The sequence below is a fragment of the Aquarana catesbeiana genome, linkage group LG11 (assembly GCF_042186555.1).
Source record: "Aquarana catesbeiana isolate 2022-GZ linkage group LG11, ASM4218655v1, whole genome shotgun sequence".
NCBI lineage: Eukaryota > Metazoa > Chordata > Amphibia > Anura > Ranidae > Aquarana > Aquarana catesbeiana.
In genome coordinates this window covers 231,896,146-231,913,810 of record NC_133334.1, presented here as the reverse complement: position 1 = coordinate 231,913,810, position 17,665 = coordinate 231,896,146, and positions in this window count along the sequence as shown.

Sequence of the window (17,665 nt, the reverse complement as noted above, 5' to 3'; positions counted from 1 at the left end):
AAGAAACTGATTAGAGCCATAGGCTCTAATAGGCTTCAAAATAGGGTGGACTCGAAACGCAGAGCATTGCGTCTGGAGCCCACCCAGGTGTGTTGCAACAGTGAATGAAAATTCGCTGTTGCAACACTGATCCTCCTCCCAGCTAATCGGGAAGCAGGTATAAAACATGTTTCCCGATTGGCCAAAATGTCAGGCGATTCTATTGGACGCCTAGCGCCGGGAGGAGGAGAGAGGAGACACCGTGGAAGCTGCTCCAGGAATGGACACCGGTCACTGGAGCAGCTTTCAATGAACCCGGCACACTCTCACTGCCCGCATCCAAGGTAAGGGCAGTGGGTGGTGGGGGGATGTGTTAGTGCTGCGGCGGGGGAGTAGTGCTCCACCGGTGACCCGGGGTGGGGGGATTGTTTGCCGCCACCCCAAAACAAAACCTCACCAGCCGCCACTGCTATGGAGTTGCCTTTAAATTGTGGTTCGTGTGAGTTTTTGTTCAGAGGCACAGGAGATCCAAGAAAGGAAGAAAGACATCCATTCAAGAGGAACTGGCGGGACTTGTAATCAAACCAAAAGCCTATATTTGGTAGGAGTCAGGTGAGCGCACAATTCACCTGGTGGTGGTGGCACTATCTCATCTTTAAAAGATTTGAGTTAAGCACGACAGTGGCATATTTACAAGAGAAGTTTTTGTTTTGGCTTTATATTGACTTTTTAGACACATTTCATGCACTTACTTCGATACAATTGTTTGGGTATTGTGATACATTAAGATGTGTTTTTTGTAATATATCAGTAGCACTGCACCATATAATCTATTAATACCAGGGACCAGATGGTCCCTGGCAGTCTCTATGACTCTCAGGGGCCCGGACTCAACGTTATGACGTCATGTCCAGCCTGGCAGATGTAAACACTGCCGTGTACTCGACTGGAAAGCTGAGATTGTTTTTTGGGGTTTTTTTTTATCTCAGGCTTTCCAGCCTGGAGGAGAGATGTGGGGTCTTATTGACCCCACATCTCTCCATAAAGACGAACTGTCATGCACTATTCCTATTACAAAAGATGTTTACATTCATTGTAATAGGAATAAAAGTGATAAAAATAATAAAAAATTTAAGGGAAAGTGTAAAAAAAATAAAAAGTGCCCCCGTACGTTGCGCCCACATATGTAAAAGGAGTTCAATCCACACATGTGAGGTATCACCGCGAACATTAGAGCCAGAGCAACAATTCTAGCCCAAGATCTCCTCTGTAACTCTAAACTGGTAACCTGTAAAAAATTTTAAAGCATTGCCTATGGAGATTTTTAAGTACCGAAGTTTGACGCCATTCCACAAGTGTGCGCAATTTTAAAGGGACATGTTAGGTATCTATTTACTCAGTGTAACATCTTTCACATTATACAAAAAATTGGGCTAACTTTTAGTTTTTAGGGTTTTTTTTAATTCATAAATGTTTTTTCCAAAAAAAACGCATTTGAAAAATTGCTGAGCAAATACTGTGTGACATAAAAAGTTGCAATGACCACCATTTTATTCCCTAGGGTCTCTGCTAAAAAAAAATCAATAATGTTTGGGGGTTCTGAGTAATTTTCTAGCAAAAAATGATTATTTTTAAAGGGTAGAAGCGGCGTGCCAGAATTGATCTGGTATGGAAGTGGTTAAGCATCATTAAAATCACAGCTCCTGTAAAAACTATCTTTTTAAAAAAAAAAAATTGCATTGATACATGTCCCCCAGGGTAGTACCCAGGCCCCCATACCCTTGTTATGGCCAATAACTTGCATATAAGCCTTCAAAGTTTGGGTCCCATAGACTTTTATAGGGTTTGGGTCTGAACTTTGGCAATTGCGCGAACCGAACTGGGGGGTGTTCGGCCCAACTCTAGTCTCAGTCTCCATTTTGCTGCAGCCCAGCTCCTGGCTACAAATGTGTCATTTTTGAGAAAGGTGATTTTGTAACAATTCTTAACAAAAAGCCTTGAATTTTTTATCATTGTTCTGTAGCACTCCGCCTTGAAAATATTCAACAAAAATTTATCAAAACAAGAAAAAAATGGCAATCATCGTGTCATGCATTAATACAGGTTGGGAAATGTGTGTAATTTGCCAGTGTTAATTTAGTCGACTAAATGAATACTATTTTAGTAGACTAAAATACGACTAAAACTAAAACAATTGAAATGACTAAAATACAACTAAAACTTGGCAGTTTAGTCAAAAGACTAAAATGGAACTAAAACTAAAATGCCATTTTAGTCAAAAGACTAAGACTAAAAATAAATTGAAATTTGACTTCAAAATTAACACTGATCTATAGTGCACGTTCATACTTCAATACCATAAATAATAACATATTCTATTTTTCACTCCAGCAATATATAATGAGTTTGGACATTGTAGAGAAATGTTAACCAATGCATTACAATTTAATTACACCCATTAGATTTTATGAAATGAGTTTTAGTCGACTAAAATGTACTGGAGATTTTAGTCGACTAAAACGTAGGAGATTTTAGTCGACTAAAACGTAGGACATTTTAGTCTACTAAAATGCACTGGAGATTTAGTCGACTAAATACGACTAAAACTAAAACAATTGCAGAAGACTAAAATGGGACTAAAACTAAAATGCTATTTTAGTCCTAAGAGTAATGGCCCGTACACACGATCCGAATATCGGATGAAAACGGTCGTCCGAGTAAGAATCGTACCATTTTCGGATCGTGTGTACACTACTTTCGACATCCGATCACGACAGTTTATTGGATATTATTCAATCGCGCATGCACGAAAATTTTCCTCGTACGATTCCAGATCGTACGATTTTCGTTTAGTCAGTATAGTTGTCATCCGAAAATACAATACAAATACACTAATACATATGACATCACTTCCGATTTTTTTTTCTGTCGTATGAGAATTTCTGTGACTTTATCTACCTATTCAATTTCTACTTGCGACTATTAAGTGAAAACGGTCGTACGATCTGTCGTTCGATATTCAGATCGTGTGTAAGAGCCATAAGACTAAAACTGAATCGAAATTTGCTGCCAAAATTAACACTGTAATTTGCAGTGGTGTGAATGCCCCATTCACACCTGTGCAAATTACACACGTTTTACAACCTGCCTTAATGCATGCCACCATGATTGCCATTTTTTTTCTTGTTTTGATAAAAAAAAATTTTTGATCATCTGCCAATTTGCAAAAGATTTTTTGGACACAAAGTAATGATCCATTCCATAGGACCCATTCAGAATGGGTCCTATAGAATGGATCATTACTTTGTGTCCAAAAAAATCTTTTGCAAATTGGCAGATGATCAAAAACATCCGGCAAACATTCCGTAATCTGTTAGGAATGGATTTACCTTTTAAGCACTAGTCATATCCATGACACAATTCCCCTCCTATATAAAAGTTAAATGAAACCATTATAATATCATCTGTGGAGGAAATTATTATAATATTAACGGGCTTCACTTCTGTGACAAATCTCCCAATATATATCCTTAATCTTTGCACAGACTTCTGTCTCATCTGGCATGCTCTGTAGCTCAACCAGTTACAGACTAGTTATTAATATTTCATAAGTGTGAGTGTAATAATAAGAGAACATTTTAAACTCATGAATAATGTTGTGTGAAGAGCAAAAGCATTAATGGTTAATGAACATTAGCAGAGGTCACGTGATGGGAGCAACTGACCACAACCTGCAGATCCTGACATTTTACATGAGAAAATTTCCCCTTAATTAGACCCTGAGCTCGCTGCAGGTGCAAGACTGGCAGGGAGCTGCTAAAGCACCATCCTCCAGCTTGGACATAATACAGCTATCCCCACACACTGTGTGAAGCCACCATAGTGACTGTATTATTAAAAGCAGCCCTGGTCATGGTTAGTCTTTCCCTCATTTCAAAGTAGAACTAAATGGAAAACACCCGCTGATTGGCTTGAAAAAGGTTATGTATATTATTTGCATGATGCATCTGGTATATCTTCCATCCTTTGTCATCAGCTGCAGATCTTGCTGATAGACTCTAATTTAATCCTGACATTTACCTGATCCACTTGGCTGTCCGCATAGCTAAATTCCTATAGCTGACAATATTGTCATCTTCTGAATCTGAGCCTACGGGCATTCAGGTCAGGTTGCTTGGCTTTTCCAGATCTTTCTGAACCCACTCTAGTGCTGTTCATTGAGGTTGCAGCGTATAATGGAAGTTAGATTGCACATAATTAATTGCCAGGGCACTGCTGAATCTAGCTGAAAAGGATCATATCATACAGGGGGTCTCCAAATTAGGCTCCGGCTCCCCCTGGACTACTCCCGAGAGAACACACCTTGCATCTCATTGCCTGTTCCCCAAGAATTCATTGTGAGTGTATTTATTTGTGTGTTTACATTTTAACAAAAAAATAGTGCTACACCAGCAGCTGCTTGGCGCCTCTCTTTCTCTTCCTTCTTCTGTCTCCAAATTATGGCCCAGTGTGCACAGACTGAAGATCCATACCAGTTGGTCTCTGCTTCCCCCCCCTTCCCTATTAACTCTGATCCCCTACTCCCTTCTCTCCCATGGTCTTCAACACAGGTCACCCTTAGGGTTGCCATCTCAACCCTTTAAACCCGAACACTTATTAATTACACAGGATCTGTGGCTGATTAAGGTGGTAATTAAACTCACGTGGTGCCTTATCTGCATTAAATTAGCCTCAGAACCTGTGTAATTCATATGTCTTCGGGTTTAAAGGGATGAGGTGGCAACCCTAGTCACCCTCCCCATTCCCACTGCACTCTATTGTTGGTTGCTATGACTGTTGGCGTTTTAGCAACCAATAACGTGTTTGCCCCATCACATAGGAGAATCTGATTGGCACACTGACGTAAGGATGGGGCTCTGATGGGTATACTGATGTAAGCAGACACTGATTCTAATGAGAACACTGATGTAAGGGGGAGCTCTGATTCAGACCCTGATGTAAGGGGGGATGGGAACACTGGTGTATAGTGGGACTTTGATGGGAACCCTAACGTAAGGGGGACTTTGATGTGAAGGGAGGCACTAATGGGGACACTGATGTAAAGGGGAGCCTAATGTAAGGGTGGACTCTGATGGGGACACTGATGCAAAGGGGACAGTGATTGAGACCCAAATGTAATGGGGGGGTTTTGATTTAAGCAAGAACTCTGACAAGGAATCTAATGTAATTGGAGACTCCTAAGATGAACTCTAATGTAAGGGGGATCTGATGGGGACACTGATGTAAAGGGATACTCTGATGGAGAGGAGACCCTGATGTATTAGGGACTCTGATGTAAGGGGTGATCTTGATAAGGACACTGATGTAAAGGGAACTCTAATTGGGTGTCAGGTCACCTTGAGGCTAGGTGACAGATGCACACCGTTGGGATCAGGAGTGCACCACAAGGTAGTGGACCCTATGGCTGACTGCTGTGGATGGGAGTCCGGGTGTAAGGAAGGCAGGGCCGCTGGAACACCAACACGGATCCCACCAGGGTTAGAGCGTAGGATTCCCTGGGGCGCGGAGTCTAAGAGCCAGCAGGTGTTCACCAGAGCCTCTAGTGGTGAGGATGGACTGGGCTGCAACTGGCTCCAGGTCACCACCCCCAGCTCACACCCACAGTAGGCAACAGGAGGATAGGGATAGTAAAGGAATAAGCCAAGGTCAGGGCCACAAGCAGACAAGGACAACAGAGTACACGCCAAAGTTCAAGGTCACAGGCAAACAGGGATGGTTGGGGACAGGGCAAAGGTCAGGGTCACAAGCAGACAGGAATAGTAGAGAACACGCCAAGATCGGTAACAGAAACAAATGTAGAGCACACGGCAGGCAGGAACAGGAAGCCAAACACACAAAGGTTGATCAGCAGGGCTGGCCTGCAGTGCAGAGGTTAATATAGAGTTCTCTGATAGGAGCTGGGGTGGAGCCATGCTAGAGGAGAGTTAATAAAAGCAGTCAGGTGAGAGACAGCTGGTCTTTAGAGATGAACACATGGAGACAGGTAAGCTGACAACAAACTCTATTGCATAACCATGACATTGGGATACTGGTGTAAGGGGGGGCTTTGAAGGGGACCCTGATGTAAGTGGGACTCTGATGGGGACACTGATGTAAGGGGTGACCCTGATGAAAGGAGGGACTCTGATGATGACTCTGATATAAGAGGGAACGCCTAAGGTGTACTTTGAGGTAAGGCAGGCTCTGATGGGGACCCTGATATATGTGAGAACTCAGATGGAGACTCCGATGTAAGGGGGGCTTTGCTTTGTTTTACTGAATTTCTTTTTCTTTTTCTCTGAATCATATTATGCTGCTTCCAAAATGTATTATGTAAATGTATTAATTCATTTATTATTCACTGAAATAGTTTTTTTGCGGCCCACCAATATTCGTAAAATATAATGCTGCCCTTGTACTGAAAAGTTTGGAGATCCCTAATATAAAACATTTATGAAAGCCATTTTTGTTTTTAGTTTTGGAAAAGGTGACTATTTTTGTTATGCCGCGTACACACGAGCGGACTTTACGTCAGACTTGGTCCGGCGTACTGGATTTCGTCTGACAATTCGATCGTGTGTGGGCTCCAGCGGACTTTGTTTGCTCAAAAGTTGGACGGACTTAGATTTGAAACATGTTTTAAATCTATCCGACGGACTCTTCTTTCTAGCGGACAAACCGGTCGTCTGTGTGCTAGTCGGACGAACTCAAACTGACGCATGCTCTGAAGCAATTACAAGACGGAAGTGCTCGGTCTGGTAAAACTAGCCTTCGTATTGAAGCTAGCAGATTCCTCTTCTGTGATCTTTTAATACAGCGCTTTTTTTTATTTATAATGCGAGAGGAATGAAGTTGTTTTCACAAACTACTTTCTTCATGATTTATCCTCATGCCATGACTAATATGATATATTTAAAAAGCCAGATCTCCATAAATAAAGTATTAAATTCGATTTTGGACTCATATTTTTTTTTTTTATTTCCACACAATCTATTTTACAATGTGTGCTAAATTATATAAATATTATAAATTTAAAATTTAAATTTTTTAAATTTTATTTTTGTAGTTTCAAGTTACCACAATAACCTTAATATTTTGTGTTGTTTTAATTAACCTTAATGAGGTTGGTGTCCCTTGTTAATTAGACATAGGGGGGTTTATTTTCCAAAGGCAAATTCATTTTTCTCTACAAGTGCAAATTGTACTTGGAATTGCACAGAAAGAGCATTTTGAAGTGCCTTCACTGTAGATCCGAGGGGCACATGCAAGGAACCACAAAAAAAAAAAAACTTTTTCTTGCACATGATTGTATGATAAAATCAGCAGAGCTTCCCCTCATTTTAGCTCTTCCCCTCAGATTTACAGCGACTGCACTTCCAACAAGTGCACTTGCTGTGCAATTTCTAAAGTGCACTTTTCACTAGTATTTAGCCTGATTTTAGAAATGATTTAGCCTTTTGGCAAAAACACACATAGGGTTTGATTTACTAAAGGGAAAAACACTGTGCACTTTGCAAAGAGCAGTTGCTCCAGAGCTTAGTAAATAAGCAGAAGCTCTGCTGACTTCCATCATCCAATCATGTGCAAGCAAAAATGCTGTTTTTTGCATTTTCCTTGCACAGGATTGTGTACTCTTTGCAAAGTCAAGCCTTACCTCATTTTCTAAGCTCTGGAGCAATTGCACTTGCAGAGGGCAACTGCCCTCTGCAAAGTGCACAGTCTATTTGCTTTTATTAAATCAACCCCATAGTCTTTTTGACCTGTACCTGCCTACTCCCAAACAAAATGTCGTTTTGGAATCAAAACATATATAGTCAATAATGTAAGGTAATAAAAAATACATTTATTTTGGTTAACAAAAAATTAGTTAGGCAACACTGGAGACACTTTTAGAATCTGTGAAGCCTTTCGTCCCCCAGGACACATATCAAGTTTTCGGACAAGAAAACTGATATCCTGCGAGTCGCGACTAGGAAGCACAGGGAGCACAGTCAGACCAGACAGAAAACAGGCAATCACTTTCGAGTCTTCCGTGGAGCCTTCCCTGCACGCTTCTCTGCAGCCTTCCCTCCACGCTTCTCTGCAGCCTTCCTCGGAGGCTGGGCCTCTGGTGGTGTACTTGGGGCAGGAGGAGGAGGAGGAGGAGGAGTGGTTTCATCTGCCAGATACGTTGTAGCAGTAAGCTCCCCTCTCAAGCCCTTCTGATAGGCCTGAAAAATCAAACCCTCACAGAGGAGGCGTTGCCCCTTTTCCAATTCCAGCAATCTGGTGGCCATATATGTCCCATATGCCTCCTCTGCATTGGGTGCTATACTCAGGATTTGGTCTTGCTTCACGTATGAGGGCTAGGGATTCCTCCTCAGTTTGGGTCATTCTCCTGGGCCTTTTGGTGATAATGCGGAGGGGAGGCACCTGACACTCCGTGCGGCTTCTACTCGGCCCAGCCACAGCCTCCTCCTCTCTCCCACTGAGCAAGGCCTCCTCCTCTCTCCCACTGGTCAAGGCCTCCTTCTGGCTGAGGTCATCCTGTGTCAAAAAAAGGGACATAGTTGTAATTTGGTGTTACGTAATCACACACAATTTTCAGCTCATGACTTGCAAATATAATTCTCAACAAATAGTAAAGGCTATCTATTTGACACCACCATTATTACAGCTGATCAACAATATCTGAAGTACATAGGCGTGCGCACAGGGTGTGCCAGGTGTGCCTGGGCACACCCTAATCGCCTTGTGTGGTGCATATTCCCCCCTGTTTAGACCACTGATATTTCATCCCCCAAAAAAATGTTACAAAAGAAAATTATTTTTTTTTTAAATAAAATAAACAAATTTACACTGTCCACTGCCCTACTGACACCATCAGTACATATACACATGCATATGTAGTTGAGCTTTGGGGTGCACAACCTAATGCAAGAGGCTGCGCACACCTATGTAGAAGTATATTTTTGGCCACTACTGTCTAGTGATATGTCTACATATTAATATTTGTGATGAAGTCATTTTTTAGCAAGCACTTAAAAATTTGACACGTTAACAACAAGCTGGGCGCATCCACTTCATCAGGGATGAAAAGGCCCAGTTCTTCCTGGGACTCCTCAGCTGGGGTGGAGGTGGATGGAAGGCTGGAGGGAAGAGTGGGGGGAAGGCTGGAGGGAAGGGTGGGGGGAAGGGTCGAAAGTGATTGCCTGGCTTCTGTCTGGTCATCCAGGAATCGCATTTTGTGGTAGTACCACAACTTGGGTACATAAACTTGGTCGGCTGCTGCTCCAGATCTGAGCGACTCCTGGATTTTATTGTGTTCCCGCTTATACATGTTTCGCAAGATACCAATTTTCTTGTCCACAAACTTGAGGTCTGCCTGGGGGACTCGAGTCTTCACAAATTCTAAAAGTGTGCCCAGTGTTGCCTTCCTTACAGCTCGATTGAAATATAGTGGGTGTTTGACCTCTCACAGGTTTTTGTTTTCCTGATATAAGTCGATAAATCTCGACAAAAAATCTGCCTCTTTAAAGGGATTCATTGTTGCTGAAAGACAAGACACAAGATCAAAACTGTAATGTCAGTCAGAACTCCCAGGATTATTTTGTGAAGAATCTGGGGGACACATATACACTCACACACACACACACACCCACGTTTAATCTTACCTTCCTTTCTGACGCTCGCTACTTCCGAACGGACATACGTAGGCCATCGTAATAGCTTTATATACACTGCACATGTGTCATGCTCCGTCTGCGTCGCCCGCCCCTGACGTTCTTTAGTACGATTTGTCCCCGCCCCTTCACTCTTCGTTGCGCAGTGGGAGTAGATAGAGAAAGATGGCGGAGAGAATCAGTGGAAGTAGCGCGGAGGAAAGCCCGGAGCCACAACCATCCACATCCTGGAGGAGATATAAGGCCACCAACATGGCTTTTGAAGAGATGGTGGAGATGGTGTCCATATTGAGAAGGGAGGACTACGATGGCAAAAAAGGACCGTACACACGCCCGAATATGCGGAAAGACAAAATAATGTCCTCAGTTGTCACCGCTCTAGAAGCTAAATTTGGCACTAAACGTTCGAAAGAACAATTGAGGAAGCGGTGATCTGACATCAAAAGTCGGGAGCCAGAACAATATTGGCGAATAAAGAAGCTGCTTAAAAAAAGTAAGTACTTGTTGTGTTTTCCTATTGAGATACTTAACTTGCATGCTGATCCATATTTTTTTCGTTTATACAGCATCGTTCGTAAAGACCGTTCTTTGTAAAAGACATATGATACTAAAGAAACTGACGTTTTTTTCTCGCCAAATACGATGGTACAGGGTTGGACATATACATTTATGTCTTGATAATTTTTCGTATTCCAAAAATTTGTTGATGTGGTGTAGATGTGTTGGAAAATATAATGCTTCTTCAAAAATGATTCAGTGTAATGTAAGGACAGGACACAGCAGCTGGTTCCACATCTGGACTCACGAGCACTAGTGTAGTATGTGACAATAAAGAAATTTTAGAGGGGTAATAAACATAGGAGATCATTGAGGTGTCTGCATCTGTGAAACTTGCATGAAAATGTGTATTGTTTATAATTGTTGTTCATAGGTAATGTTCATCCTGTCTTCTAAATTTTTGAGGACAAAAAAAGGCAATTGTCCACAACTCATAACCAAAGTTTCAGATTATTTTAAAAAATCTAAAATATCACTGTGTTTTAACTATACCTTTTGTTGAATTATCATAGGGGAGAAAAGACTCAGACAACAGTCCAAGGATCCCAGGACCCCCCCAAGTCACCAGCCTGAGGCTGAAGATAGCCCAAGCCCAAGACTACGCCCACCCGACGAGCTGGAGGAAGGAGAGGTGGAGGAAGTGTGCGACCTTTCAACCCCACCAAGTGAGTGACTGACACCCCAGCGTAAGGTAATGTATTTAGGCATGCATATTTTAACCCTTGTTTTTTTCACACATTTTAGGTGAGCTTCTGGTTGTGGAAGGCCAAGCGGCAGAGCCATTCAGCACAGACAGTGCCCAAAGACTGATTGGTCAGATAATGCTATGGAATGGCCAAATTGATAAAATACGTGACCAAATTCACAGCATGCAACTTCGCCTGGACTCCATGCAACAGGAAATGAAGAACATGATTGATGTTTTGGGCAGAATATAATAACGTTTTGCCTAAAAACATCAATCATGTTCTTCATTTCCTTGTGAAGTTTCTTTCTTCTTTAAATTTTTGTTTCAAGTTTTTTCGATAAAAAAATTTTTTTATGATGCACACGGTGTGTCATCATGTGCTATCTTCCATCATGGGATATCAATGTACTTGTTTTGTGTTTGCAACCCCTTCATCCTCAAAATTATTTAGTGGTGAGAGGAACAAAGGGATTGCACACACAAAACACGTACATTGCTCACCCATGATGGGAGATAGCACATGTTGACTTGACCCTTTTATAATGCTCAATTTTGAGCATCTTAAAATTATCGATTTACAAGGGTGACATCACCAGCACCGTTTTTAAAATGTTGAACTTTGTAAGTTCTTTGATTTTTTTTGTATGTTTTTCCAAACACTGTTGTGAATTTAAAGATTTTAAACAAGGTCTATTTTTGTTTAAATATGCCTTTAATAATGTTTTATAAAAAAAAAAAAAATAAATAAAAATAACCCAAAAAAAAAACAAAAAAAAAAAATACAAAAAAAAAAAATACAAAAAACAAACAAAAAAAAATGTTTCGAAAAATGCACCTTTCAATGTGCACACAGTAAAATGTTTTTACTACTACAATGTGTGTGGCTGATTATTTCTCAATAATATGTTTTGCAAATTTTTGTGTAGTTACAGTAAGGGCCTTATTAACTAAAGGTAAATGCACTTGCCACTACTACAAGTGCACTAGGAGACAGACCAAACTAAATGCAAACAAGAAGAAAAACAAGATATTTTTTCCCAAATTTATTTTTTTTATTTTTTTGAAAAATTAAAGCTCTTCTTGAATAGCAATGGCCCCCGACCATTAAAATAATTCACATATTGCTCACGCACTTGACGTTCGGTTCGGGGGGCCAAGCCAATACGGCCAATTTCCAGGCCTGTCAGTGTTTCATCTTGTACAAGTCTGGCCTCAGGCCCAACAGAGGTAAGATATGTAGCAGAATGTCTACGTAAAAAGTTATGTAGTATGCAGCAAGCAAGTATGACGTGATTAATTTTATAGTCCGCCAGATTTATGGCTGAAAGGAACAAACGGAACCGGCTGGCCAGAATCCCAAAGGCATTCTTCACAACTCTTTAATCTTTTGTAATTAAATACCCTCCTCTCAGGGGTGAGTGTTCTTTGGGGGAACGGCCTCATTAAGTGCTCACCGAGAGCAAACGCTTCATCAGGGATAAAAACTGGGGGGAGTCCATCCACATTCTGGTCATCAGGTGGCAATCCCAGGCCACCAGTCTGGAGACGCTGGTACACTCCTCCGTCAGACAGTCCCACAGACAGTCTAGTGGGTGTGTATATATATATATATATATATATTCCCACTGCCAGCTGTCACCACCCGAGATGGAAGACTAATGTCCCGAAAGGGCAGCTGTTACGCATACGACGCAATTGCGATAAACCTGAGGATTTCAACACACAGGCTGACATCCTAATAAGCAAATTTCAAGAAAAAGGATATGATAAAGAAAAACTCTTGAAATTAAAAGCAGATATTATGTTGGCAGATAGATCCCCCCTTCTCCGCAAAAAGAACAAAAAAGTCGACAAAAGGCCGGATATAGCCTTTATCACAGGGTTCAACAGCCAGTACAGACAATTTGAAAAAATAATAAAAAAGTACTGGCCTATACTCAAGGAAGACCTCACCTTGTCAAAAATTCTGCCGTCCAAACCACAATTTGTATACAGGAAGGCACCCAATCTAAGGGACTATCTAGTCAAAAATGTCATAGACCCCCCAAAACCCATCAACATATGTCCGGAATTGAAAGGATTCTTTAGATGCCAGAGATGTCTACCCTGCAAAGTAGCTAAAAAGCAACCAAGACGGAAGAATACATTCAAATCATGTAGTGATCACAAAGAATATCGAATTAATCAACTGATCACGTGCCGAAGCACACATGTCACATATGTTGTGGAATGTCCCTGCCACCTTCAATATGTGGGAAGAACTACACGTCAACTTTTTGTCAGGATTCGGGAACACATCAAAAACATCAGGAAAGGGTTCCCCAACCATAGTCTATCCAGACATTTTGATGAGTTCCACCATAGGGACCCAAGCGTGCTTACCTTCTATGGTATTGACTCGGTGCAGCAACACTGGCGTGGAGGTAACAGAGAAACGGCTATCTCCAGAAACGAAACTAGCTGGATATACCGTCTGGGGTCTCTCGCCCCAAAAGGGCTCAACCTGGACATAGACCTGAATTGCTTTATAGCTAATCCCTAAACCAATATTACGATAATGGAGGATTACATTCCATGCACACCCTCCCTTATCTGTAACAAAAAATTTTTAAAAAATTTTTAGGAGAAAATCCTTAGATTCTAGGACATATAGTCCCCTTTGTCCCCCTAGTCTATGTGCCCCTACACATTTTATGCTTATATGTTCAGATGCCCCATGTTTTTTCGCCCATATGTCCATACCGTCACCATCTTACAAATTGAGGCGTGATTTAATTAGAGGTAGATCTAATTTTATAGCTGAACACACAGACCACACACATAAATTGAGCTTAACCCAAAGGTTGAGAGACCTGTGTGATCTATAACATGAGTGAATAACCTTCTCCACCTTAACACATTGACAGGAATCTCGCTTCCACTGTCTGTATGTGACCTATGTTATGTGCAGACAGAGAAGGCAACACTATATTAAACCTACATTTCTATGTAGTTGATATTTTACCTCTAGTTACCACATCCACTTATTGCATTTGTCCTCTTTATTTTTATTTTTTATCATTTATCTTTTATCTTCAGAATCAATATATATATTTAATTTCTATTATCAACAGCTTCCGTATAGCACCCTTTACAATTAGTATTTTAATAAGTGTTTATCAAAAAGATTTGTTATATATACACACATCTAGTTTATCATTTTATTCTACTATTACATACCCATAATAGAGATATATTACAGGCTGAGATACTTTTTAATATTAGTTTTATGGTTTATAAGCAATATGGATTAAGGTTAATTCTGAGTACCATACCTACGTCTGGAGTTTTTATATTTGCTTTTTAGATCTGTATTTTAATATGTATTAATGTATATGTTTTTATTCCTTGTGTGTATTTGCATATAACTGCATTCTCTAGTAACCAGTAGACAGTACCCAATATGTGTACACATGGCTCATTGTTATGCATTGCGAGCTGCTATATCTCAATGTGGGATGTCCCATGTTCACACATATATTTTCATATTCGGTATGATTTGTGTTGAATTATCCCCCCATATCTTGTTACTATTTAATAAGGGTTATCATTACTGTGCACATGGGACTACTTTTAGCAGAGAAGAGATCGTAATGTGAGCGGATATGTTACAATATATACGTATCGCATGCGTATGAATGAGGGGTGTCCATGGCTGTAACACATTCCCACCCCCCGAGCGATATTACCATAATTAGGGGAGGATCGATGTGGGCCGTAGGACTACAAAAGAGTGTGAGGCGTGAGCGTCGACACCGCTTTTGATAACGTCCGATGACGAAACGCGTAAGGCGGAGTCACGCTCACACGTCAGACCAGGAACTGGATGCTGGAACGCACGGTTGGAACGCACGCCCATAACCTGTGTCCCGTTCTAGCCTTGCATACAGGAGTTTCGTTTTCACTTTGCTCAGAATTATTACGTGTTTTACCATCATCTCTTTTTTTACTGGACTGAATGAAGGAATATTTAATAAAATTGTTTTGATATACTTCACGAAGGAAGCCTCTTTTGTCTTTTTCCTTTGGGTCCCGGCACCCTGGAGAGACTAGTGGACAAGGAGGTATGAAGTGAGTCTGTCACGCTCAAATACACAGCGGACCCAGGAACACTTGGAAAGGACTGCATCGTATAAAGCAACAGTAAACCCAACAGGAGATACCAACAAACACCCCAAGGCACCCACTCTATCGCTCGGTACCCCTGTAGGGGTGATTTATTCTGGTGAGTGGGGGAGCACTGGGGGGTGAGCACCTCAAGTCACTACTGTTGAACTACGAGCACAGAAGTCACGGATATAAATTTCCAAGGAGTGAAAAACTACATAATATATATATATTGACTTACTTAGTTCAGTGTTTTATATAAAAAAATTTCTTTGTGGTGTTTACATACAAATACGTACTCGGTAAAAATTAATCATCACCAGTTATGATTTATTAATACTTAACTTTATATTTTTGCATGAGAAATCTGGGATTGTTGTATGCATGGCATACCTGAAGAGTATATAGTACTATTACACAACAAATATCTTTTGTTACACTGAAGTCACTGTAGGCGCTAAGTATCACAATATTTTTGTATTTTGAGGATATCCCCCACCGTATATCACCCATTCACTTCTAATTTACGTTAGTATCATCAGTATTGCACTAACAATAATTTATACATATAGTTTTTGGTTTATTTTTAAAACATATTTTGAATAAGGCGCCGTTTTGTCTCAATACTTTTGCACAATTGGTAATTTTTCTTAATAATTTTTCTTTGTTACACTCTTTTTATTACTATCTTTATTTTTGGCACAACAATACACGCTTGAGCACCACACCTGAACAATAGTTTAATCTATGTCACTCTAAGTTGTATATATAAATAGAGTGTTTATTGTGTACTTCACTGTTAGTGACACATATTTCCCATATATAAATTTTTGCCTACCTAGACCCTAGACTATTATGTCATCAGATTAGAAGGGCAGCGCCATTTTTATCTCTCTAATTATTTACTGATCCTTGTAATTAGACCCTTAGCGGCACTAATTTGAGACTGGCAGCAGCCCTTATCTTGTCCTAAGCGCGGATCTTTATACATATACATTGGTTTCAACCACCCTAGGGTGGATTTAGTCTGCAGCTATGGACATTTTTGGATACTTTAACACCAGGAACATAGATGTAGAGGCGATTTTTAGCCAAGAGCAGATATCCAATAATAATGACATGCATGGATTGCTCAAACAGTTAAAACACACCTTGGAAAAACAGCTCAGGGTGTGGTGGGATATTTCCACACTGGAAATGTATGTCACAGAAAAAATTACCCCTAGAAGGCTTAGGTGGGATATGCACCCTAATGATGGGCTAGATAATAGTGATTTGATGAGAGACTGGTACTCCCTTTTCAACAAATGTGAAGGAGAGTTGCTCCAGAATATTATCAAAAGGAGACAATTTAAGATGCGAATGATCGAGACGAATATTATGGAAATAAAAAATTTACTCTTACCCTTCAGTCATTTGAAGGAGTATAAAGATAAAGAAAAAGAACTACAGGAGTCCATAAAGAAGTATGATGGTAACATACAAGCAAAGAAACAGAAAAAATTTAAAAGAGACGTAATGGATTATAAAAACTCTAAAGTCTATAAATGGCAAGTCAACGGGGAAGAAGATGCAGAGTTACTAGAGGATCCCTCCATGGAAGAGGAGTCTGAGGAAGCAATACCCATTCCGTCCTTAAGTACACCTAGGAGAATGGATCATCCACCATATAGCCCAGCTGGGGAAAATACCCCCATTACCCCACTGGAGAGAAGAGACAACAGAAGGGACGATTACAGAGGTCACCCCAACCCCAGAACCCCAAGTAACAGATACAACGTACCTATAAGAAATCGGTACTCCCCCCTGAGGGAAGAGTACAGAAGACAACCTCCGAGGGATGATTATAGAAGACCGAATTTAGGGTACGGTAGAGGTGAAGGAGAAAGAAGGGGTTTTCCCAGAGTCACCTACCAAGACAAACCACCAGGCAGATGGAGACCCCGTATCCCATACAGGAATCAGGGATGGAGAGGACAGAACAGGGGAGGACTAAGACGAGAAGAGCACTACTGGAGTCCAAGAAGACCAAGAGAGAACAACGCCCATCAGGAATACGTATCTCATCCCCGGAACGTACCCACGAGGGAATACCAACAGGAGATGGATGCAGGACATACATACAGTCACACAGAACGAGAAAACAGGCAAGAGGAAAGCGAGGAGGCAAGAAGAAAAAAGAGGCCCAGAAATTACTAGGACAAGGTATTTTTAATTTAAGCAGTGTACAGTTCACACGGGAAGAGTTGAAGGTGCTAGAACTGGGACTTAAATATGCCCCTGACAAACCATTTGATCAATTTGAGGCATTTATTGATTTACAAAAATTTCTGAGAAAATTGAACATCAAAAAACATTTTGTGATGAACCCAGGAGAATTAAGTAGGGTAGATTCAGATTTTGAACAAACAAGACTCAAGAACAACTCTATTTTCAACCCAAAAACCCCAGGGAATCAATGTATTAACGCTTTTAAAAAGATGGTTGAAGAAGACATTAAATTAATGGGAGACACTAACAAGAAGAGGCCTAACAATATCTGGAAAACCATCAAGGACATAGGAAAAAAACATGAGGTTGTGATTAGGCCTGC